The sequence below is a fragment of the Vulpes lagopus genome, chromosome 15 (assembly GCF_018345385.1).
Source record: "Vulpes lagopus strain Blue_001 chromosome 15, ASM1834538v1, whole genome shotgun sequence".
NCBI classification, from domain to species: Eukaryota; Metazoa; Chordata; class Mammalia; order Carnivora; family Canidae; genus Vulpes; species Vulpes lagopus.
Window position 1 is genome coordinate 8,196,250 of NC_054838.1, and position 22,856 is coordinate 8,219,105.

Sequence of the window (22,856 nt, forward strand, 5' to 3'; positions counted from 1 at the left end):
TCTCTGGCTGTGGGAATACACTCAGCCCAAGCATGGGGCAGGTAAAAGTGTGGTGGAGTGGATACCCCAGGAGCAGCTCTCAGCCTCTGAGGACGGGGAGATGGTGGATGAACACCTCCCCCTGCACTGATTCTGAGCGTCCCCCTCCCAGTCTCTTAGAGGGTGTGCAGTGGGGCTGAGTCCCCGTGGCCCACAGGAGCACTCCCTTCCTTGTCACCCTGCCCCTCACTCACTCTGCTTCCTGGGGTCCCCTCCCAAATCCATTTCTTACATCCATATCCTTGTCTGGTGAGTAATCTTATCTTGGATGAACCCAACTTAAGCGGATCTGGTACAAAGCAAGTGCTCAAAAAAAAAAAAATTTGTTTGTATGAATCCTGCTCATCTTGTGATAGGATCTGTGTAAATATTTGATAGGCATCATCTCATCTTGAACCCTATAAGGTAGAAACTGTGATTGTCCCCATTTTCCAGATAAGGAAACTGAGGCTTAGAAAACTTAGGCTCCCTGATCAAGGTTACATAGAAACCTTCCAGAGGAATCCACAGAAAGAGGAGAGCTCCATTCCGAACCCATGAGTGTTACCAAAGCCCTCGTTCTCAACCTCTGCCCTCCATTTAATCTGCACAACCAGGCTGCCAGTTAATGCCTATTGCTTCTCCCATTTGACAGATATGCAGATGTGAGGTCCAGGGAAGAGAAGCAGTTGGTTCCCACACTAGTCACTGCCAGGCTGGGGCCAGCGCTGGGCATTCTGACCCTTGGCCCTGTGCTTCCCATGACAGCAGGCTGCCTCCCAGCACCCTGGGAAGGGCAGGCTTGGGAGAAATCCCCTTCCTTATAAACAGGACCCCGAGGTGGAAACTGGCCAGCTGTCCATTAAACCTGCAGTTCAGGAGAGAGGTAGGGTGCAGATGAAAAGAAAAATCTTAGCAGGTTTACTGGGATTTCCAGACAGAGAGAAGCCTGCTCTAATGCTCATACCTCAATGTTTCAGCCTGATCCGTGGGGCTGATGGGCTGATGGGCCTCCACTCACTGCTGGCTTCAACTTGCATCTTCTTATCCTTATCTCCAGCAGCCCCACCACTTCCACCAAAGTACCAGGAGTGTATGTGCCTTCGGTGTGGCTCCACCTGCGTAAAGCTCCCCATGATTATTTGCTAGACATCTGCTGTGTGCTGGGCATCGTGCTAACCTCTCAGTGCCTCAACTGCCTCTTCTAGTAAATTGAAATAACCTTAGTAACCTCTTCATGAGAATGTTATGAGGTCTACCTGAGCAGATTGTGCAAACCACATCTGTAGCAGAGGACTCCTATCGAGTACATATAAGGACTTCTAAAATTCTGCACTAAAAGAACCAAACAATTCAATTAGAATGTGAGCAAATGACATCAAAGACAAAGCGGATTTTACCAAAGAGGAAGTATAGTGGAAAACAAGCACACAAAAAGGTATGCAACATCACTAGCTATTGGGGAAATGCAAAATAAGACCATGGCGAGATGCTACTAGTAGAACCAGCTGAAATTAAAAAAAAAAAAATAGTGATAACACCAAATGCTGGTGAAGATGTGAGGAAACTCAATCACTCACACACTCCTGGTAGAAATGTAAAATGGCACAGCCACTCTGGGAACCAGTTGACTGTTTCTCAAAAACTAAACATACACTCACCAAAAAACCCAAGAACTGTACTCCCGGGCATTTATCCTTGAGAAATGAAGACTTATGTTCAAGTAACACCTAGATATGAATGTTCATAGCAGCTTTATTTGTAATAGCCCCACACTGGAAACAACCCAGATGTCTTTCAGTGGTTGAACTGTGGTACGTCCATATACCACGGAATATTACTCAGTGACAACCCAAGAACGAACCATTGATCTACACACAACAACTTGGCTAGATGATGCTGAGTGGGAAAAGTCCAATCTTACAAGGTCACATAACACTGTGGAAATGAGAAAAGTCTAGGATGGAGAATCTACTAATGGTTGCCAGGCATTAAGGATGGTAGAGGGGAGACGGCTGAGTATTTCTATCAAGGGGTAGCCTACGGGAGGTCTTTATCAAGATAAAATAGATCTGCATCTTGATCGTGGTGGTGGTGACACGAGTCTACACAAGGGAGGAAACCACACATAACTACACGCACACGTCATCATCACACTGTCAGTTTCCTAGTTTTGATACTGAGCTACAAAGGTAAGATGTAACCATCGCAGAAAACTGCTGAAGGGATGAGGGATGTCTCTGCATGATTTTGCCATGTCCTGCAAATCTATGGTTTTTTTTTAATGTTTTTTAAAAAATAGATTTTGTTTATCTGAGAGAAAGAGAGAGAGTGAGAAAGGGCACAAGCAGGGGCAGGGGAGTGGCAGAGGGAGAAACAGACTCCCTGCCAAGCAGAGAGCCTGACGCGGGGCTCAATCTCAGGACCCCCATATTGTGACTCGAGCCGAAGGCAGGCGCCCAACCAACTGAGCCACCCGAGTGCCCTGCAAATCTATGTTTTAAGTGAGTAGTAAAGAATTTAGATCAGTGCCTAAGTGAGTACTTGATCAATATTAGCTTTCTCAGGCAGCCCCAGTGGCTCAGTGGTTTAGCGCCGCCTTCAGCCCAGGATGTGATCCTGGAGACCCGGGATCGAGTCCCACATCAGGCTCCCTGCATGGAGCCTGCTTCTCCCTCTGCCTGTGTCTCTGCCTCTCTCTCTCTCTCTATGTCTATCATAAATAATAAATAAAAAAATATTTAGAAAACTTGTTCAAGTTCACATACCCAGAAAGACCCAGAAACTAAAGCTGAAATCCACAGACTTCCCATATACATATGGGTCCAAAGGCCAGTAAGGTAAAAATCTTTGCTCTAGTCAAGCTTACAACACAGGACTGAAGTAAGAGATATAACTCAAACCCAAGCAGAATGTCATACAGTCTGTGTGAGTTCTGTGGGAGGATAGGAGACGAAGGAGAGAGGAAAAATCCAAGAAGAGATCTAGGAAGGCTACCTGGAGGAGGCGGCATATGGGATTGTTTTGAAAAATGAGTAGGAGCTCAGTAGGAGTGGTGGTGCAGGAACAGTCATGTCAGGCAGAAAGAACCCGATCGTTAAGGCGTGGGAGTGCTTGGAGAAGAGCAACGAGCCCAAGGTAGCTAAGGCAGCTGGCATGTGACCAGCATCAGATGCAGATTAAGGAAACGCAGGGAGGAGTCAGCGAAAATGGGCTCTGAATGATAGGCTGGGGACTGGGCTTGTTTTCCCAGCTTTGGTTCGCTGTAAGCTCCAAAGTCTGCTGTGGACGTTGAAGAGGCATTTATTTTATTTTATTATTTTTAAAGATTTTATTTATCTATTCATGAGAGACACAGAGAGAGAGAGAGAGAAAGAGGCAGAGACACAGGCAGAGGGAGAAGCAGGCTCCATGCAGGGAGCCCCATGTGGGACTCGATCCCAGATCCCAGGATCACGCCCTGGGCCGAAGGCAGGTGCTCAACCGCTGAACCATTCAGGCGTCCCAAGAAAGAAGCGTTTAATGTGCAGTTAAAACAATGTACACAACACGGGGCCAGGCTTCTGGTTGTGTTAAACAGTCAGGCCGAGCTACACAAGGGGTTCTGGGCTCCCAGGAAGCAAGGGGGTCCTTGAGATCTATTTAAGGACCTTAAGATAAAGTTTTCCCAGGTCCCTCCGAGGCCCGGCCCCAGGAGATCCTGATGACAACCTCTGCCTCTTGTGTGTCCTGGGGCCCCACGACAGTTACCCTGGGCTTGGGAATTTCATTTCTTAACCGTAAGTTAGGAACCGTATCCCACTTGGGCTCATTTATCTTTCTTCTCTGGCAATAACTTCTGTGTGGTCAGGATCCGAGACTGTCTGTGTCGTCGTTGAGCCCCGCTTGGAGTTGACTGCCTAGCGGTGTCCAGATTCAATTCCATTCAAGTGATCCACCGTTGATTTATCAGGCACCTGCTAAACGCAGAGCCTGCGCTAGGGATTGGCAGTCAAAGAACAAAACGCAGTCCCTTAACGGAGAAGAGACAACCGTGGTGCACCACGCACTGGGCCGCCTCAGTGCCAGAGGTCTAGAGGCAAAGGGACGGGAAACTATCCAAACTGTGACCAGGGAAAACAGTCACATCTGCATAACTTATCTGTTAAAATGTGGAGGTGAAGCCTCATTTTCCACGAGAATGGGCACTGCTGGTTGCGTGTCCTGGAATTCCTAATGTGGCTAAACTGAGACCACAGACCATGTTTCCAGCTCAGGAAACGTACTGCAAGGGGGACGATGAGACCTGTAATTTTTTGTTTGTTTGTTTGTTTGTTTGTTTTTGCTCAGGTTGTGAGTGAAATTTGGAAGTAACATGACCTCCATATTAGAAACGTGTGAGGAACGATGCATTTTAGATCATTAGCCAAAATAGCGATACTTCCTGCAATCCGGCTTCCAGGGCTCTAAGGTGAGACATTTGAAGAAACTGGAGTTCAAAGACTCTAGGTGGGAAACTGATGAAGTTGTCGTCACTATGTCCACATTCAAGTGGAGAGAAAAGAAGCTCAGCTAAGAGAACCGTGACAGGGCTGCCTGACAATGTCGGGGGAAGCACGAGCTCTTTCGGAAAGGCCTACCTTGAAGACAAGTCGACTCAGCCTTTGCAGGAGCTTAGGTGACTTTGATGAGTAATGAGATGAATCATAACATGTATGAATAAGAATAATTTTTAAATAAAAATGTACTGAGTTAAAAAATAACTCAATGGAGTGGAGCTGGTACCTGGTTGTCAGTGGGTGTTTGCAGGCAGGATTGTTGTCCGAATGTCCACTTTGCTCTGCCTTTACTGGACTATTCCTGGGGCCCGGCTCAGCTGATGCTTTTGGAAAATAATTTTGAGCTGTATGGATAGCTTTTCCCGATGCACGCTCAAGCTACAGAAGGAAGAATTAAATTAAAAAGGAGCAGCTGAGAGGGACCTCAAAGATCCCCCGGGACAACTGCTTTCGACCTTGGTTTTCTGGAGTCTCAGGGTTCCAGGTGGGCTGGGAGCTCTGGGCAAGGGGATGCTGAGGGCCTGGGCTCAGGGTCTCCTGCCTCAACCCAAACAGCTCAGTCTAACCTTTCTTGCACATTGACGTCCAAATAGGTTGAAAGAAAGGTTCCGTGGTTTAAGGTTCAAACCCCACTAAGTTAGTCCTGCACAACCACCACCACCATCATTACCATCACCACCATCTCTGGCAATAGTGGATTTGGGGCATGTCACGTGTGCCAGATGCCATTAAAAGTGCTTCGCATGCCTTACCTATAACCCTCACAGCAACTCTAAACGGTAGGTACCATTATTACCGCATTCTACATAGGAGAAGACTTAGCCTGGAGGGTATGGGATTTGACCAAAGGACACAAATCATAAGCAATGGAGCCCAGCTCTGAACCCATGCAACTGGCTCCTGCACCCTCACGGTTTTCCTCTACCCGGTATGAGGAACGTGGGGTCCAGACAGAGGCAGGAACTTGTCCCAAACCCCACAGTGTGCTCAGCAGGGGCAGAGCCATTCCCACTCAGAGATTCTTCCCCCTGACATGCTCCTTCTCTGTCTCCCTCTTCATCCTCAGGGCGCCTTCTAGAACTAACTCACAAGTGGCTTTAAATAGACCATCTCCTGGTTGCCATGCATCTGTGCTCCCATTCTGGGAGCGGCTGACGGAGAGGAGCTGCGATTGCTGGTCTGCTTCAGGGAACGGGGCTGGGGCTGTCTCCCTCTTGGCCTGTGGCTTCATTTTTCACCCTCTGCTCTAAGTGAAGTAGGCTTCGGGCACGGCCTTCCAGGCACTTCACAAGCTGCTTTGTCTGTCCATCCTCACCTCTGCTTGCTCTTCTACACACACTGTAGCCATTGCAGTTAAGTCTATACCCTGCCCCTTTGCCGGTGCTGTTCCCTCTGCTGAGAATACCCTCCCTGACTTGTTGGCCTGGCGTACTCCTTCTCAGATGTCCCCTCTCTAGGGTCCTGACCTCCCGCCAAGGCGGAAACAATCACAACCCCCCAATGCCCTCCCTGTAACAGCACACGTCACCTGGTATTCTAACCATGGACTGACTCCACGTCCTTGATTCAAAGACATGCAGGTGATCTCATTTTTACTTTACTAAAATCAGGATGGCTCTGACAATCCATGCTTCTCACTAATTTGGGGGTGTTTATTGCCTCCTGAACACCATGGTTGAATTGATAATATATTTTGGAATCAGTGCCGTCTTAGGATCTGGGGAACACAGGGCTTCTCTTTCTCCCTCCAGACTGAGCTCACCTGGGTTGCGGTCATAACCCTTGTGTTTCTGGATCCCCCCCCCAGCAGGCAGTACAGGGAGGGATCGAGGAGGGACCCGTTGGTGGTGAGCTGTGGTGACTTTGTGTCTTGGTCACCATGGGATGCCTGCAGGGCTTTAAACTCCAGCCATTTGCCCATTGCCCATTGAGTTCACGCAACTCCCTTGTGGTACATGCCCTAGCGAGAAAGACAGGCAAGAACAGCAGACTTCATTTCCCCCTTGTGTTAGCTTGCTAGGCTGCCATAACAAAGTACCACAGACTTGGTGGCTTGGACAACAGAAGCTTCTTTTCTCACAATTCTGGAGGCTGGAAATCTAATACTGAGGTGTCAATAGAGTTAGTTTCTTCTGAGGCGTCTTTCCTTGGCTTGTAGATGGCCGTCTACTCCTTGCGTCTTCACGTGGTCTTCCCTCTGTTCCTTTATCTGCGTCCTAATCTCCTCTTCTTGTAAGGACACTAGTCATATTAGACTAGACTCCACTCCAATGACCTCATTTTAACTTAATTACCTCTTCAAAGACCCTATCTCAGAACACAGTCATGTTCTAAGGTACTGGATGCTAGGACTTCAACATATGAATTTGAGGGATACAGTTTGGGCCGTAACAGCTCCCCTAAGGTTGATCAAGCTCAGTAGGGAGCTTGTCAGCTGCAAAATCCAAACTATGCCTCACCCTGTGCTCTGCCTCCACTTTTCTCTCTCAGAAGTAGCCACCATAGACCAGTCCCTCACCCTTGGCTCCCCTAAATTTCCAAGAGGACTTTCCAGCATACCTTCTTCTGATCTCTGTTATCATCTATTTAGTTCCTGGCTCAAATTACCTCCTCATCCAGGCTTCCAGATGGAAATCTCCAAAGGCAGCTGCCCACCATTTCTCCTCTTGAGCGTCACCCCTATATATAAATTATGGAGATCTTAGGCTTGATAGGACTTCTAAAAAATTTAGCTTTCCATTGGCCTTCCCCTTGCCTGTAGTACACATCACTAGTCAATCCCAGCATATTTTCCTGCAGAATCTGATGTCAGGCAGCCACTGCCAAGTGCATTAGCTTGTGAGTTGGGTCATATCTGCAGTTATAGGTCTAGATGTCCTTGAAGGGATCTTCTAATCAGAAATCCCGTGGATCCTTGGGTAGACCATCCATACACTAGATCTTGTAGGATAGTCCCAAATGTATATGATTTTTACTCTCCTTAGTAAAAGTACGTTATAGAGTATTGAATAAGTAACTGTAAGTGTCTGGGTTCTTTGGGGGGCAATATTTGGCCAACCCTTACACTCCAGGCCCAATAGGTACACCCTCAATGTATCCAGTTGACCAGGAATCTGACCTTTCTATTAGATGGCCCAAACTAGGTAACAAAGGAATAGAATTGGTAGGACATTCATCTACTCACTTATTCCTTTCACAGACATTTACTGAGCACCTACGACCTGCTTGGCACTGCTCTAAGGGATGGGGATTCACAAAGATAGTTATGGTCTTCCCTGTTGGCCAGGGGCTAGACCCAATGGCATCCTATCTATATTTGATCTTTTATGGCCTCAATTTTGATACATTTCCTTTCTATAGCAAACATTGCTCAGTGTCCACTAAAATTCATGTACTCTGTTCCATTGCACATATTTGTCCATGTGAAGGGGTTTCCCAGCAAGGCAACATCAGGCTCCGGCCCCCTTGGCATCTAGGTGTAGCCACGTCCTTCACTGATGGAACATAAGATGTGACAAGAGTCACTTTTCGGCTGAGGTTTATATGAAGGGGGTGATCCTGTCCCGAGTTCATTTTCACCTTCCATTGGCTAGATGCAGATTACTTCAAGGCTCTAGAGAGGATGGTGAGGCCATAAGGTAAAAGGAGCCAGGATTCCTAAATCACTGGGTGGATGAAAGCCACCCACTGTGACCAGATATATCAGTCTTGGACTATGATGTGAACAAGAAATCAATTTCTATTGCATTTGAGCCTTTATATATTTTGGAATCTTTTTGTTATAGAAACTTATGTTACCCTAACCAACACAACTGTTAAGTGAAGTCAGTCTCACTGCTACACCAACTGAGACATATTTTTATAGCTCCATTGACTACCTTCAAAAGAGCTCTTGGATGCGGGCACCCAAGGAAACGTCCCTCAGCCAGGAATCAGCTTTTGACGCAGACTATGAGTGTTTTCTATGCAAGGGGCTTAAGCAGCTTGAGAAAAACAAGCTTTCAAAATTTAAGAGTGAACTGTAAAGCTTCCCTGAGAAATTCCCAAGCACCATATTCCTTTGCCTGGGAAATCAGTCTGGAGCCAGGACAATTTTTTAAGCAGCCAGAAACCCGTTCCTGGGTCTCCGGACCCACTGGCTGTGGCTCACTGAGGGAGCAGGCAAAGGAAGGACCACCTGGCAGAGAGGAAGGAGCGAGTAATGGAAGCCCAGCCCCGCCACTGAATCAACAGCATGAGTCAGAGTGCTACAGAAATAAAGAAATCCCATTCATAAATTTTCTCTCACCCCAGCTTAAGAGCTTTCGAAGTCATAAAGTCTACATAAAGCCAGAAGACCTACAATTGTCCAATTAGAGGTTTTATCCAGGAAAAGACACATTTTCAAAGTCACTATTTGGTCCCCATGCCAGGAGTGTAGTGGGCTGGTTTGGCGTGCGGTGCCTCTGGGTTTTACAGAACTTTCCACTTCAGTGAGACAACACAGAGGACTTCTCACAGAGCCACTCACCCCCGAGGTGTCGTCCACCAGGGGCCTAGAGACACCCACAGCCACCATTCCTGGGAGAACTGGGGAAAAGCTGGACCCGACTTGAAGCAGCTCATCTGGGAGCAGAGGAACAAGTGAGGGCCGACTGTTAGCTATTCTGGAGTGCAGGTCCCCTCATGAATACACGGCACACATTGCTGCATCTAATCTTTATTACTATCCTGCAAGGAAGTGTCTGTTTTCCCCTCCACCTTTCAAGTAAAGAAAGTGAGGCTCGGAAAGGTCAACTGACACGCTGAAGGTCATGTGGCTCAGTGAGTAACAAGGCCAAGATCTGAACTACTGCTTCTAAAGCACTTCAACCCCGACGTCCTGTTGCCACTCCCGATCCCAGGACCTTTACTCTCTCTGTCCCCACGCAAGCTGCGCAGGAAGGACATTCAGATAGAGGCCAGGGTACAGGATGTCATTACCAGTGGGAGCTCCACTGAAAAGTGTGACCAATGAGAGGAGCCAGGACTGGAGAGGGAGAGCTCCCAATATTTGTCGGGCACTGTCCTGGCATTTTACTTAGATTAAATGTTAAACCCTCGTCACGGTCCTACAAAAGAAATATTATTACACCCATGTCAAACTGATGCTCAGAAAAGTGAAGCGCTTTCCTGGAGCCACATGGCTAGGGCATGGTACAGGGTCTACCTGAATAGAGACCTTGCTCAGGTCCGTTATGCTGCACGCTGAGTTTACCCACCTCTGCATCAAATGGCTTTTATTCTTGGGAGGGATTTCTCTCTTAGCAAATTCCAACTCTACCTGTGCACATTTCATTGAGAAGACCCCTGAAGGTCCAAGATATTGAGGCACATTCATTTTTACCTTTAGGCCACTTCCCGGCTGAGTAATCTTTAAAGTGTCCCTAAACCTTTCGTGAGATTCACCAGCTAGACCAAAGGTTGGTACCTTTTTCCTTTAAAGAGCCAGAGTCAATATTTTAGGTTTTAGGGTCCAGCCAACCTCTGCGTGGCCACTGCTTAGCTCTGCCACTGAATTGTGAGCCACAAACCCTACAGAAATAGATGCATGGTTGGCTGGGCCAACTCTGGCCATGAGCTACATGGCCAAAGGATCCCACAAGTAGGCGCTAAATTCCCACTGTGTAAGTGCTCCAGAGAAGAGGGAGCACTGTGCTCTGAGAGCTTCTTCTCCAGGAGCCCGTCTCAGGGTGGGATGAGGTTGGATGAGGGCACTCTGTGAGTGCGCCCAGGGCTAAGACAGGGGTCCAGGGGTCCTGCTCTTCCCTTGGGACTCCCCCTGGCGCCCGTGGCCTCCCTGGCCATCGGGGAGTCTCCTCTGGAAGCTGAGGCCCGGCCTGCAAGTCCCTGCCAGGGGGCAGGGGGGCGGCGGGCTCCCCGGAGAGCAGCCAGGGGTCTCTGCAAAGGCTGGCATAGCCTGGGCCTGGGGGCCAACCGCCGCCTCATTTCCCTGCGGCGGGGCCTGTCCTTCCCGGAACCTTCTGGAGAGCTGTCACAGCAGCTGCAGCAGCGCGCGCCCTGGTGCTAATTAAAGAAAAGCCGGGCCTGGAAAGCCGGGCGCAGGGCGAAGGGCGCAGGAGCGGAGGATGGGGGAGGAGGCCGGGCTGGCCGCCCAGGCTCGCGGCCGCAGCCGCAGGAGCAAGTGCTGGCGAGGTCTCCGAGAGGGGGTGGTCGGTGGGGGCCGCCGCCGGATTTAATGGCGAGAATCCGAGTCATTTGTCTTATTGTAAAAAAGATGTGTGTTTGGACGCAGAGACGCTCTGGATCCTTTCCTTCCCCCTCCAGGCATGAGAAGCCGCAGCAGAACAAAGCGCTGCTGGCCCCGAGGCTATTTCGGGCGCCTGTCGCTGGTCGCCTGCTCCGAGGCCCTCGCACACGCCGTCTCGGAGGACGGTTTTCGACCAGCTGCAACCGGGCCTGAACGAGCAGCTTGCCGCCCCCCTGCCCCCCTGCCCCCCGCCCCCCTGCCCCCCGGGCCGCGCCCCAGGTGCCCACCGCAGGCCTCCTGCCCGCGCCCAGCCTGCAGGCGCCGAGCTGCGCCGCCCAGCCCGTGCCAGGGAGCTGGTGACCCAAGGAAATAGCTCTGATAAGGCCGTAAAAATAGCCCGCGGCGCTGGAAAACCTTTGGTGGAGAGGTCTGCTGACAAGAGGGGAAACGGAGCTGCGAAAAAGATAGGCGGGAAGGACGCGGGCAGGACGCGGAGCCCACGGCGCCGGCCGGGCACCCGGGAGCGGCAGGGACCGAGCCCCGCGACCGCACGGCCGCTGGCGGCCCTGACTGCGCTGGCCCTCGGTGGCTCCCGGCCTGTGCCGTGTCACCCGGCCTCCGGGCCATTCTGCTCATGGAGGACGGCCAGCGGAGGCCACGGGACCCAAGTGCAGCCCCACGGGGACGCAGGTAGAGAACGGGGGCCGGGCTAACCCCCACTGACCCACGCGGGGACCGTGGGCCTCAGTCCCCTGCTGTGATAAACACAGTGTTCGACCCGGGTCACGGGGCCGTGCCGCCCTTACCTGCGTTCTTAGTACCAGGGCTGCAGCCCTGGGATCATTTAGACTCTCACAAACGTGGACTGGGGACACCCTGTGTGCCGGGCACGGTGCTGCGAGCCGGGGACACTTCGATGCGGAAGACAAAGCCCCGCTGTGAAGTATTTCAGTTCCTTAGGGGACACAGCAGAGAACGGAGAGCCCTCCTTTGGAATATAGAACCAGCACTGCTTGCCCTGAAACAGCTGAAATGAAGAGCCCCAGAACACCGTTTCGGGGCCACAGAGACATTCCTTCCAACTCTACGTATGCATTATGTCCTGGAGAAAGAATAACAGAAAGGCTCGGTTTGCCCTTTTGAAACAGCAGGTGGACAGATACATGTCATTGGGCACAAAAAGGGCCATAGGAGAGTTAAGTTTAAGAAAGCACCGTGAACACTGGGAGCAGCAGGGAAGGCCTCACGGAGGAGGTGACATGGGCCAACTCTTGAAGGACGTGCGGGAGCTGGCCAGGCAGAAAGGAGAGGAAGGCCTTCCCATGAGAAGGAACAGACAGCACAGTGTTTCTGAGAACAGTGTCTGTAGCTGGAGATGGCAGGTGTGCACGATACCAGGACTGGCGATACTCAAAACATTCTCAAATTGCCATGGCAAAGGACCAACCAGGCAACAGGTGCTGGCCACAGTGCTGGAGAACACGGTCCTAGAGCCCGTCCGTGTGCGCGGACGTGCCCCACTGGCTGCTGGACTGCTGAGAGGTCTAGGGAGCTGTGGCAGGGGCTGGGTGGTTGGAGGCTATTGAGCAGGAAGGCAGGTAGAGGGCTCAGGACAGAAGATACCACCAGCTGGTTGGGATGTGTTATACCGATGTGTGCCAGCTAAATGTCTGCCCCCAAATGGAGGAAGAAGTAGAGGGAGGGGAACCCTAAGGATGGGTACAGGGTCTCCTGAACCCACTGGGAGATAATGGGGCAGAGATTTGGGACCCCCTACTATGACTTTTGCCAAAACAAAATATAAATCTTGATATAGAACCTGTTTATAGGTGGATCTCCCATTCCAGATTTCACCTAGAGGAAGCATTTTGATGTTAAAAAGATGACTCGTGCAACACAGATTCTGTTCTTTGTTGAGCATATTGGACATCTGAATGGCCTCCCGCAGCCTTTGCCACCATGCCGTGGAAGGGTGTATCTCAAAAGGCTCTAAAGTCATTCTTTCTTCTTCATTCCCACGGCAACCGCCCCAGTTCAGGCCTCGTCAGCTCTTCTCTGGACCAGCACAATTATCTCCTCGCAGTGAGCCTTCCTCTTCCCTGTCCTGCCTCCTTCAATCTATGCTCCAAGCGATGGCCAAAGTGATCTTCCAAAAATGTGCATCTGATTGCACCGCTGCCCCCCAAGAGTTCCCCTGGCTTTCAGAAGAAAATACAACTTCCTTAATCCGACATCCAAGGTTCTTCATGGCCAAGTGTCACTTTAAAGTGTATCCCATGTCAACCATCCCTGCCGGGTAGAGGCGGGATGGACTCATCAAGGCAAGACTTGTGTCTGGGTCAGTTACAGCACGCGGACTCTGTCCATCCAAGAGGGGCTAGGGGTTGTTATGGGCTGGATTATGTCCCCCCAGAAACTCATTAACCTGAATCCTGTCCTAAGAAGAGGAAATAAGGACACACAGGGAGACATCAGGGGGCATGATGTGAAGAGGCAGGGAGAGGTCAGCCATCTACGCACCAAGGAGAGAGGACTTGGGGGAACCAAGTGTGCCAGCACCTTCATCTTAGACTTCCAGCCTCCAGAATGGAGACAACACAAATTTTTATTGGCTCCATCTCTGGTGTATTGTTATGGCAGCCCTTGAAAATTAATACAAGTGACAATAAAAGCCTAAAGTAAGAGTAGCGAGCTTGTCACCTTGTCAGACTGCCTTAGCCCGATGCCATTAAGAATTTTGGGTTTAGAATTCCTATGGTCTGATTCCACGCCCAGCCAGCAGCCTTCTGATTATATTTAGCTTCCCACACTGCTGTTCTATGCGGCGTGAATTCACTGATGAAGCCAAGCTCCAAAGGGAGCTTTCCAGACCCTGCAATGGTTACATTTCTCCCTGTGTGACAGACACAGAGATGCATGGCTCAAGTCCTCCTGCAAAAAAGGACCTGATGGCCAGCGGCAGGGAGTGTGGTGTGGTTTCGGGCGTGCTTTCCTCTGGGCAGCCCTGACCAGTCCCTGAGCAAGGCGAAACCGGGGCCTAGCGACTGTTGTCCAATGTGGGACCCCTGTGGTGGCAACTTCTGCTGGGGCACTTGCTTTGTCCCGGGCTGTCAGAGGCTTTGTCCCATCTGCAGCACAATCCAGGCTCCCCCTGCACAAGCATGCTTTCTGTCCTTTTCTTTTCAACGTGTCACACCCTGGGACACCATTTACACCTCCTATCCCATCTCAATCTGCAGAATCCAGCATGCAACACCCTGCAGATCAATGTCTGCAGTATCGACTGGTTTGTGGGAGGTGGTTGGTATGAGTCACTTCTGAGCCCTACGAGCTGAGGGTCAGGCCAAGGCTGCCGTAATCGTGACAAGAGATCTATTTTGGGAGGCCTTGTGGCCGGCAGCCAATAATGGGTATCTCCTGGGGACTCCACAACCTCAGATCCTATTTCTTTCTTTCAACTGCTGTGACTGGCACAGCTCTTAGCTAGCTGATCTTCTGCGGCCCTTCCCCTCCTCTGAACGTTGAGGTCTCGCAGCAACTGGAGAAGCATCCGGAATACAGGGATAAGCCCACTCCCTGTGAGTCTTCCAGGGGCTGGTCTAGGGTTTGGTCCATCAAAGGGCTTGATAAAGAAATGATGGTGGCACCCAGTGGATGGCCATTCAGTCATCCCTGCTTGGCCATCTCTAAGGGCAACATGGGTGTTCTCTCTGAGGCTTCTGATAAGGCCACAGAGACTGTGATAGGGAGAAAGAACATACACCCTGAAAGCAGGACAGACTAGGAGTTCAGTCCCAGGCCCAGTCCATCCTAGCTCCTTGCTCTTGGTCACAGGGCTTACTGGTCTTGCCTCGTTGATTTTATTTTATTTTTTCTTTTTTAAATCTGTAAAATGGAAATAAGAACAATAATCCTCTGATGGGTCACCATCAGGATAAGTGAGAGAGCGTCTGTTTTATCACATGGGTTTTGGTCTTGCCTTGTCAGTATGACAAGTGTTAGTTACAGCCGGGCACATAGTAGCTGTGCAATCTGAGCCAGTTCTTTCCCTATTTCTTTCTTTGAGATTTCCAGGCACTAGAGTGTGCAAATCTTTACAAGCTAAATATAAAAGTCCATCATATTCATGTATTTGCATAAATTAAGAAGCAGGAATTATGTATTGTAGCAAATTCTAAATAAAATCCCAAAATAACTATCTCAATACACCAATACATTAACAATGGTTATTTCGAGATAGTGAAATTATGGGCAATTTGTCTTTTCTCCCCAAATTTTCTACAATTAGTATGCATTATTTTGAAATAAGGGGGAAAAAAAAAAGCAATAACCGCGAGTAAGAATAAAGCTGTCCCACAATCCCCTGTGGTGGGAAATCTGTTCGCTGGCCTTGGATTCTGCTGACAGTCTCTGTGACTCCAAGGACCTGGTGAGTCATCAAGAGTTTGAAGTAGCTTGGAAATAGAAGATTTTGCAGCGGAATGTGGCAAGGCTGCCCAGGCTTTGGGCAAGTGGGCCCAATACTTTCCCATATTACTCTGTGGAGCAGGAGCAGACAGGAGTGTGCTAACTTGGAGATGTACAGAGGAGGGGAGCCCACTGGGGTCCCGATGTAGGCCCATGGGTGCTAGTCATCACTTGCTCTGAGAAGCCTTCCCGGGCACCCCTTACGAGAGCATGCACCCTGATGTGCTCAGGCCTCTGTGTTACAACGGTCTCCTAGTGGCCTGTCCCTGGTACTAGACTTGAAACAGCTGAAGAAGAAGGGGCATGCTCTGCCCCCGGCTGTTTCCCCTCTGCCTCTCGTGGCTCCTGGTATAGAGTAAACCCTCAGTAAGCATTTGCAAAACGAATGACTGAATGACCTGTGAGCCTGTGCATGACCAGCAGAGATGCACACCTAGAGACCCCGCCCTCGAGGCGCTTCACACTGTAAGTGGAACTCAGTCTCCCCCACTGGACTGACACTATGGCCAATGCCCCACTCAATTGATACTATGGCCAATGTCTTAGGGGCATATGAGAAACTAGGAGAATTTGAGCAGAGCCCAGAAAAATGAGTAGACCCTCCCCTGTGAGGACAGAAGGCAAAGTAGGCAAAGGCACCGAGCCAGGGAGGAGGGTGCACACAGGAGGAAGGATCAGGGGCAAGGTGGGGGCCAAGCACACAGTGCCTCGGATGGGAGGCCGGCCTTCTGGCTGCAGCAGGGAGCCCGACTGGCTTAGCAGGAGGGGTTGATGGGGTCTGACTTGCTTCTCCCTGGACTGGCAGGACCAGGCATCGCCCACCTGCACTAGATGATGCCAGGCTCGGCCAGCATTCTTTCACCTGCCCATTACGAAGGCTCGGAAATAGGACCAGTTTGGAATCCAGTCTTGAACAAACAATCCCTCTAATTTAAACCAGCATCTGTGAGAAGGGCGGGCCTTGGCACAGGCCCCGAGAAACGTGAACATGATTAACCTCTGCCAGTTGCAGCAAATTAGCTGCAGAAAGGACATCCTGGGAGCAGGATCTTAAGTGTGGCCCACACTTAAAGATGAAGCCCGCCTGCCTTGCCTGAGCTGGAGGAGCAGGGCTGCGGCTTCGTTTTGGGCCCACCGTTCCCACTCAGAAAGCACGTCCCTCCCCAGGGCCTTTGTGCGTGCTGCTCCTCCAGCCTGAAACCCCTCCTCCCAATGTTGAGCATGGTTGGCTTATCTGATCTTTCAGGTCTTGGTTCAAATATTGCTCCCTTAGTGATCCCTTTCCTGGTTCCCCACTTAAAGGAGCTTTACTACCCCCTTTTCGACAGCTGCTAGTATATGCTTCTATTTTCTGCTTTCATAATGCTTATTTTTATTTTCTTGTACATTTATTTACTTTTTCCCCCTTATCGGATCCCAAGTAGACTTAAGTTCCACGATAGCAGGGATCTTGCTCACAGCACCTAGCACAGTGCCTGACATTTAGTAGGTACTCAGTAAAAAAAATGATTTGAGAAGAAGGAAGAAAGAGGAGGTGAGAAAGGGGGGGGGAGAGAGAAAAGAAGGAAGAAGGAGGGGGCTTTTAACACAATAGTCCTAAAATACCCATCCCAGCTCCCAGCCACACTGCCCTGAGGAGATGGCCCATCAACCACGAGCCCACAGAACACCTCCAGCAGGGCCAGGGGTGTCACATCTCCAGGGGAAATATAGGTCTGGAACTTGGTGCTGAAGGACAGGAAGGGGAAGACAAAGGGGATTGACTTTTATTTAGCACCTACTGTGTGCCAGGCCTGTTCTGCTGAACAAACCTTTCATTTTACGACTTACAGGTAAGGAGACGGCAGCTTGCAACAAATAAGCACAAAATAGCTCCCATTTATTTTGCACAGGTAAGCCTGCTACCTGTATGGTCTCATGGATCATACCCACAAGCTTGGGAGGTACACACGGACTCCCGCTGAGACCCGTATGAGTTGGGGGTGGGGAGATGCAGGGTTAGTCAGTCAACGTAGTCAATTTTACACAACTAGTCAGTGGCAGAGCCAAGATCAGAACCCAGATCTTTCTAACTCTTGTCTAATATCTTCCTTTGGCAGAGAACACCCTTCATGCTCTCGTGCTGCCTGTCCTGGCCTAGCCTGGCCTGGCCTGGCCATGGTTCTCAGCAGACTTTTCAGACAATCCCCAGTGCATCCACCGGCTGCTCCTGGAGCTGATAATTAGCCTGCCACCTCCGACTGCTGAAAGCTGCTTGGGCCACCTGACTCCGCGCACATGCCAAAAGCGCCTACGCATACAGACAGGTGAGGAGGGATGGGCCTTCTGGCCCGGCAAAGCAGCCAGCTCAGAAACCACCCAGGGAGGCCTCCCCCACAAGCTGGGGTGCAGGGAAGGGCCAAGGCATTGCTTTCTGCCCGGGATGGAAGGGCACAGTCCTTCGGCTCTGTTGCTCAGTGACAGATACGTTTCTTAATCTCTCCAAGCCCCAACTTTCTGCTGCATAAGGCTAATGTAAAGATGGAATGAACTGACGTATGTCAAGCACTGCCCAAGGCTGGCCTGGAGAGACAGCTCAGCAAAGATTGGTTTTCTCTATTAAGCATAGACCCACACCAGGTGAGTTCTAAATTCAGGACCTGCCAGTAAATCCTCCTTCCCAGCTGTACGCTCAAACACGTAACAAACATGCACGGAACCCATGCTCTGTGCCTGGCATGTTCTGGGCACTGGAGAAAAGGCAAAAAGCAAAGTGGCAAACACATCCTTGACTTCAAAGCCCTTACCATGTAGTTCGGGGGCTGAGGAAGGAGAGGAGACAATCAACAAGATAAAGAAATAGGTAATATGGTGTGTCAGATAATGTGCCGAGAAGGAAAAAGCACAGCTGAGAGGGTGGATAGGAAGCAGAGCGGAGGCAGCTGGAATTTCAGAGAGGGTACTCAGGGATGGCCCGCTGAGAAGGTGACTCCTGGGAAGAGAAGTAGAGGCAGTGATGAAGGTGGTCTCAGACTTCAGGGTGGGGGGAAGAGGGGTACTTTCCAGAGAGTGGAGGCAGTAGGTGCACACCTGAAGGAAAGGGGATTGTCTCCTGAGCTCAAGTGCCAAGGCATTGTCCTCACTGGGTTTCAAAGACCAGGCATTGTCCAAACAAAAAAAAAAATCAAGGAGAAAATTAGATTTTGCAAAATGCGATTTGTGGCCAGCTCTTCAAAAGGAATAATGTTGTCCCCTGTTGCTTCAGTGGTTTGCTGTTTCCGGGAGGGAAACTGTTCTTGGCAAGCCTCGGCATGTTCGTGCAGGTTTCCCCAGGTGGTTACACTAATTAAGATCATGGCGAGACTTTTAACGGAATCACTGTCATTTATTAAGCCCTTAGCACGTGCCAGGCACGGTGCTGGAAGCTTTGGTGTGCGCCATTACCACCTCCCCTTTATAGATGAGGAAACTGAGGCACAGAGAGACGAGCCCTTTAACCAGACACACACGGATTGTTAGGCGTGAAGCATGGGGGTGGGTGTGTCAGGCCGAGGGACCACGGGGGCAAATGAGTACAGAGACTTACTCCCTCGCTTGCTCACTCACACCGTCGTCCGCTCAGTGTTTGCTGAGCACCTCCTAGGGGTCCGGCCCTGCGTCCGTGGCTGGGGTTGCGGCTGTAAGGAAGGCCCTGCCCTCAGAGAGCTCACAGTCGGGGGGGATCAGAAAAGGAAATAAGAACTCACAGTAAGTGTGATCAGAGGTAGGATGAGGAGGGGGGTTTGTGCAGGAGTGAGACAGAGGGCAGGGTATGTGTACATGGGGGGCAGGTGGATCAGTGCTAGGAGACCCCTCAACGTCGGGCCCTTTAAGCTGAGCATGACTGCAAGAAGGTTCCATGAAGACCTTTTTTTTTTTTTTCTGAGAGGATACCACGAAAAAGAGAATCCCAGGTTGCAGGAGCAGCCTGTGCAAGATCTAAAGACAAGGAAGACTGTTTGTTGGAGGGACCGACAAACAGCATGGCCAGAGCAGAGAGGGCCACAGGGAGAAGCCCAAGGATGAGCCCTGGGACAAGGGCAGGCCCAGCTCACCAAGGGCCTTAGGATTATAGAGCAGTGGCAAGGCCATCCCCTTGGGGGGGTGGGCAGAAAGCCAGAGCTCCCCAGTTGTGTGGCCTTGGGCAGGCCAGTCAACCTTCCGAGAGGTGCTGATGAGGCAGGAGAGAAGGGAACGGAGGGCGGCACCTTATAGTAGTAAGTGTGCAAGCCGACGCCGGAGGACCGTGTGCCTTGACCCCCAGTGTGGCTCTCGGGCAGCTGAGCCTTCTTCCCCCAGGATTCCCACGGGGGACCAACTTGATGCCTCCCCAGGACTGGACCCGGTGGGGTCACCCGTCGCCCTTTCTTCCTTGGGCTGCAAGAAGTCCACAGTCAAAAGTGAAAAGAGCCAGTTGTGCCTGGCCATGCTGTGGCCAGCAAAGGCGAAATGCTCGGGAGGAAAGAAAAAAGCAGTATCTGTGAAGCTGTCAACTGGGAAATTCTGGACTGATGGAGACAGAAATATTTACTTTGCAGGGATAAATATTTCAGAAACAACCTTCCGACGTCCAGTCTCTGGTCTGACGTAGCTTTCCCTCCCCAGGAGGGCGTTCCCGCTGCCTGCAGGAATGACAGCAACAGAAGCCTGGGACCCTTTCCATAGAACAAATGGAGATACCTCTGGGATACTTGGGAAATTCCATCTCACGGGCGGTAGTGAAAAATGCATGGATTGGAGTTAGACCTACCTCGGTTTGCTCCTGGAACCTTCCTGGGCTACTCAGGTGCCCACAGACTCAAAACTGTGCCTCCGTAGGCCTCAGTTTCCCTGCAACTGATATGTAGATGGAGCTTATACAAATGTCTTCACGATGTGACTATAAGGATGCGGCGCCCAGAATAACATCTGGAGTAAGTCCTCTTCCTCTGCTCTTCTTCCTCTCTGCCACATGAACTTCCTACGTGACCCCGGGCACTACCAAGGCTGGGCCATTTGCCACCAGCGGCCCTGGCTCCCGGTCTCTCCGGCACAGGGGTGGCTGTCACGATGAGAGAAAGAATCTTGTAACCGAGCCAGATGGTGTTCCCAGAACTCGAGTTTACAGATAAACTTGCCCCAGACCCCTGTGGATTCACAGAGGTCATCATTACAGACCAGAGTCTGTTTTCCCGCCGGTAACACCTGCAAATGATAATGACCACCTTGGGGAGCCCCCGGAGGGGACGAGGGCACCGCCTCCGTGGACCAACGTCAGGGCTCACCAGCGTGAACTGGAGCAAGCCCAGCAGCCCAGGAGGGGAAACCAAGGCCCCAAGCCCCTTCCCTCCAGCTGCCACATCAGGCCACAGCTGGCGTCGCCGGTGGATGGAAAACTGAAAACGTCTGGTGGCTACCTCGCTGCCGCCCCTTCAAAAACACATCTCGGGGGCAGCTCGCAAAGGCAAGCACGTCTGCACGCGGACGCAGGGACGCAGTTTGCCTGGGCGGTGTGTTCACGGCAGCGGGCGCCGGGCGTCCTGCGCTGCAGGAACTACTGTGAAACTAGGAGGACTGTCAACCTATCACCGTAGTCACTCCCACTGGAGCCCACGCCAGAGAGCCACGAGAGGGGGCGCAAGGAAATGGGCTTCTCGGGCCATAAAGTAGCCCCTTCTCAAGATGCTCTGACCTGTGGGCTTCGGGGGGTGGAGCCGAGCAAGGAATTGGCGCTTTCAAGACTAGGGATTTCAGGCAAAGCGAACACTGGGAATAGGATGAGGCCCCATTGCCACTCTCACCAACGTACTCTTGGGTAAGAGAGAAGAGGGGACTTTAAATTGTGGGACAGATGGGGATTTTAGTAATTTGAAAGACTGGAGACATGGGAGTCCATTGAAGGGTTTCGAGGCAGTGTGGAGTCGAGGCCAGAACAGGGGTTTGCAAATGTGGCTGTTGCAGGACTGGACGTACGTGATATGACTGCCATCGAGCCCGCCAGTCTGTGAGGGTCTCGGGTGGTGGTACGCGGCGTCATCGTCTTTGCCTACCAGCTGTGTGGCCCCGGGCAAGTCCCCAGACCTCTCTGAGCCTCAAGGTTCCCGGTCGGTAGAATGCTCATGGGGTACGGAGTAGGACACGGTAGGTGCTCAGACCATGGTGATCGGCTTCTTACGCCTTGGTTCACGGGGAATGGCAGCAAGGGGACAAGGGGACTGGCTTAGCTCAGGATCAGAAGGGGGTGCGGTTTGCAAATGTGGCTGTTGCAGGACTGGACGTATGTGATGTGACTGCCACCAAGCCCGCCAGCCTGTGAGGGTCTCTAGACCCTCACACGCCCACCCCACCCTTCACCCCCGCCCTGAGGTGCAGGAAGGTTGCTAAGTATGGTGAGCCACCCCGCACGCTTGCGCTCCTTCAGATGGAAAAAAGAACCCGAGGCCCAGATCACAGCTCTGCCAAGAGTCTCCTTAGAGAGGCGCCGCGGCCAGCACTCTGCGGCGGGCCTGCCAGGGCCAGGCTGGGTGGTGAAAATAAAATCAACAGCTAACGAGGTGCTTTCTGAAGCCTCGGGGGAGAGACCCAGCATCAAGCCAGCTCGAGATCTCACTGTCCCAGCAGCAAGAGGAAAAGCAGCACCTTGTCTTGCGAATAGTCCTCTCTGCAGTGGGAGGAAGATTCTAGAAAACACACTGGTCCCAGCCTCAGCCCGGTCCCCTCAGGGATTCCCGCAGGCGGAGCGCTGAAATGTGGGTGTGTGGCTCCCCCTGCAGGTGTCCATTGTCACCGCACCCACCAAGACCCTGGCCACAGAGTTGGATGCTGGGTGGGCAGTGGGGGGCGGGGGGGGGGGTGTTTCCAAGACTTCTTGCACTAGCACATCTCCCCTGAGAGGGGTGGAGTAGGATAGAGTGAAGGACTGGCTCCTGAGACCCCCAGGACCCCCATGTGGCCTCCAGATGGACAGCTGAAAACAGGGACTAGTTTAATAAGTGCCAGTAGCAGCTAGTACTTACTAAGCACGTTCTAGACGCCAAGCACTTGATCTGCTTTACCTCCCTGAACTCTCTCAATAAGCCCATGTGGTAATCAGGATTACTATCCCCTCATGTTACAGGTGAGGATCCCAAAGCTCACGGGGTGCTGAGGCCACACATTTGGTAACTGGCAGAGCTGGGGTTAGAACCCAGGGACGCTGGACTCCAGGGCTTGTGTCCCATCGTAGTGGTGGTTCTCCAACTTTGGGGTGGAAGCAGATCACTTAAGGTGCGTGTCAAAATGCCAGTTCCAGGGCCTCATGACCCCATAGATGAGGATTCAGAGGGTCTTGGGGGGAAAATCCAAGAGTTTGCATTTTTTAATGAGCACATTGGTGAATTCCGGGCGGGGGCCGGGTATTCACAGACCCTACTTCAAGGTCTACTGCAGGGCGTGGGGCTGCCTCACTGTCCCAGGGCTCAACCAGCAACCAAGGTGGTTATTTTATTTTATTTTATTTTAAGATTTATTTATTTATTTATTTATGATAGACAGAGAGAGAGAGAGAGGCAGAGACACAGGAGGAGGGAGAAGCAGGCTCCATGCCTGGAGCGCGACGTGGGACTCGA

General features: G+C 51.4%; 1 long non-coding RNA gene and 1 other non-coding gene across 2 annotated transcripts; both read left to right on the plus strand.

Moving 5' to 3' along the window:
- Positions 1–1,295: 1,295 nt before the first annotated feature.
- LOC121476026 lies at positions 1,296–4,760 on the plus strand. The gene is made up of 2 exons (XR_005983866.1): positions 1,296–1,456; positions 4,348–4,760. It is a non-coding gene; the product is annotated as an uncharacterized LOC121476026 (long non-coding RNA).
- On the plus strand, positions 4,180–4,314 carry LOC121476685. Its single transcript, XR_005983981.1, has one exon. It is a non-coding gene; the product is annotated as a small nucleolar RNA SNORA1 (small nucleolar RNA).
- Positions 4,761–22,856: the final 18,096 nt, after the last annotated feature.